The following is a 2799-nucleotide window of genomic DNA, read 5'->3' as shown; positions in this document are numbered from 1 at the left end:
CAAACAAACTTTCTACAGCAATGCCCTGACTCCTTCCCTCAAATGTAGCAGATCACTGGCATCCACAACAGGCCTGAAAATCCACCTTTCAGCAGGTCAAAGGGAGAGGAAATGATCACTTCTCCCTTATGCTGCATTCACATGGAAACAGCCAAGCGGCAAAACCTGCTCCATCCACTAAAATTACTTCCGGTTTGCCGTCTACCGCTTGCCTGATTCCATGTGAATGCAGCATAAGACAGGTGATCACCCCCCCTCTTACAACCCCTCCTGGATTTCGCTATGATGAGCATGAAGCCTGGATCCAAAAATCCCACTGAATGACTGGCCACGCGGGAGTTGTCAATGGTCATCTTTAGCCTCTTTCTAACTGGACCGTGTTCTCATCAGGTCATAACTAGCAGCCTGGGTGACACATGTTGCCTGACCCTGAGGCAGTTGAGATCATAAAATCACAGTTTATCTCTCCCCATGTCAACAGAGGAGAGAGAGGCAGAGAGAGCATCTGCAGCTGTGCATTAACCAAGGCTGTACTCTGATCTTATACCTCTCCTCTCAGTCATTTGTGTCTATGTGGCAGTGGAAACACTGCCTGTCTATTTTTAGCCAAATCAGATAGACAATGTGGATTGACTACTACTAGCCATCTCTCTCTCTCTCTCTCTCTCTCTCTCTCTCTCTGGAATGAGAGTGAATGACAGGCTGGGTATACTCTCCCCTCTCTACCCCCTTCTCTCAACCTACTCATCCACATTGTTGTCAATGGGAGCCCACCCAGTTGCTACCAATCTCATTCATAGTAGATGGAGAGCAGGTCAGGTCAAGTTATTGGAGTGGCACTACTGTATGCATTGCAGGCCATTTCTCCTCACTTTTGTTTTGATAAAGCCCATAAACAGCACAGGTCAGACATTGAACATGAATTGGCAAGAATGATACGTATAATAGTTCTGGTATAATACGTTTTAAAAGACAATATCTTCAAGTAGCATACCGTACCTGTACGAACCTGTGTGAATTGTTCTGTTCTGCCTAAAGGTACACCAAAGATTGCTGGCTGCCACTGCAATTCAGTCCCAGAAGTCAGGACCACTTAAATGAGCATGAGTTTATATTTCAAGATGTTCTAGGTGCAGGCTAGGCTAGGCTATCTAAACACAGTTCCTGCTCACTGATCTTAAGCGCAGGTGTCAGCCACCTAAAAGCCAATCTACAAGCTCACGAAGCTGCATGCAACACATTGTGTGGGCTTCTAAGAATAAAGAATAAGTATTTTTTTTTTTTCAGATCCCTCGATAACTTTGGGGCATTTCTATTTCATTTGACAATGGAGGGACAATATAAATAGGGCAGAAACAGAGAGGGGACGTGACACCAGCCCCAAGCCTGTATTCAAACATTCAAACTCAGGACTTGATTGTCAGTAGGCTAGTTGTAGTTTCCACATTAGGTTACAATTAAAGCACCACTTCGCCCATTTTCATATAATTGGTCCGTATTAGTAGTTAATACTTAAAATCAGGTACCATTTGTCTCTACTCACTGTCTCAGAGGGGGGCTGGCTGTGGACAGTTAAGAAACCCGCCTACCAGTGACATCAGTAGGCAGCTTTGGTCATTTGCATTTCAAACAAGATTTTATTTTTTAATGTGAGAGACATATGCAAACATTCCACGAAAATAACTGCAGCTTGAATTCCCCATCGAATATGTCACTGCATGGTAGCCTAGGTATAGGTTTCTGAACTGTCCACAGTTGTTTAATACCTTAAACCGGGAAGGCATTTGTGTCATTTTAGATTTTAGCGTTGGACTTGGCTATCACAGCTCACAGCGAGTCACTTGCACTGCGACCTTATCGCGTGTATTGCTATTTTTGAAAAATCTTGAAAGTGTGAGAACTATACTGATTTAGAAGGCATTTGTAGAAGGCCACACACCTTTAATGGGTCAATAAAGAGGCTTATATTGTGGGACCTCCATTAAAGATTTGTGTTGTTAAAATGTTTGTTAAATGTTGTTAAAATACCCTTTGTGAGCTTGACTGTAGGGTTAGAGGTTATTGTTGATTGATTGAATACTTTATTATTCAGAAATGTAATCAGTACATGGTACAGTCAGACAAAAAGGATAACACAGGCTAACAGAATAACAGGCTAAAAGGTTAACACAAAAAAGTCCATTGTGGTCTTGATTTTACCTCCTGGAACCGCATTAAGGACCCCTGCAGGTCCCCAGACCCCGCTTTGAGAACCAGTGCTGTACTATAGAGTAGACCATTAGATTGATAAGTGACTTTGTGAACACTTGCAAACTACGCATTATAAAGCAAATGATGCAGGAGGCACAGAAATACCCATCTCTAATGTGTAACCATGAATAAATCACATTACATTTAGGTCTAGAATGAAAGCAATTTTAGGGCTCAATTTCCACACAAGATTTCTATTAGGTTTTGTGCCATCACATCCTGGCCAGAAATAGTTGTCTACAACATTGTTTTCATGAACAGTACCTCCTGGACTACTTTACATTACATTACAATATTGTGACATGGAAACCGATAGTCTCTGGTGCCACCGTGTGGACAAGATGTTAAGTGCTAAAACAGTTGAATTGTGTGTGGGAGGAGAGGACAGCAGAATGGAAAGGAGAAAGGAGGAAGATTGAGAAGTGAAGTGCATGTTTGTATGTGTGTGCACGTGCATGTTATTTAGTCTGCGCAGAAGAACCACAAATGATTTCCAGATGCCCTAGGTGGGTTTCTCCACACACGCACACACACGTGCGCACGCACACA

Source organism: Protomyctophum bolini, assembly GCF_963924005.1.
Source record: "Protomyctophum bolini genome assembly, chromosome: 8".
In the NCBI taxonomy this organism is placed as follows: Eukaryota; Metazoa; Chordata; class Actinopteri; order Myctophiformes; family Myctophidae; genus Protomyctophum; species Protomyctophum bolini.
Note: the sequence above shows the minus strand (reverse complement) of the source record.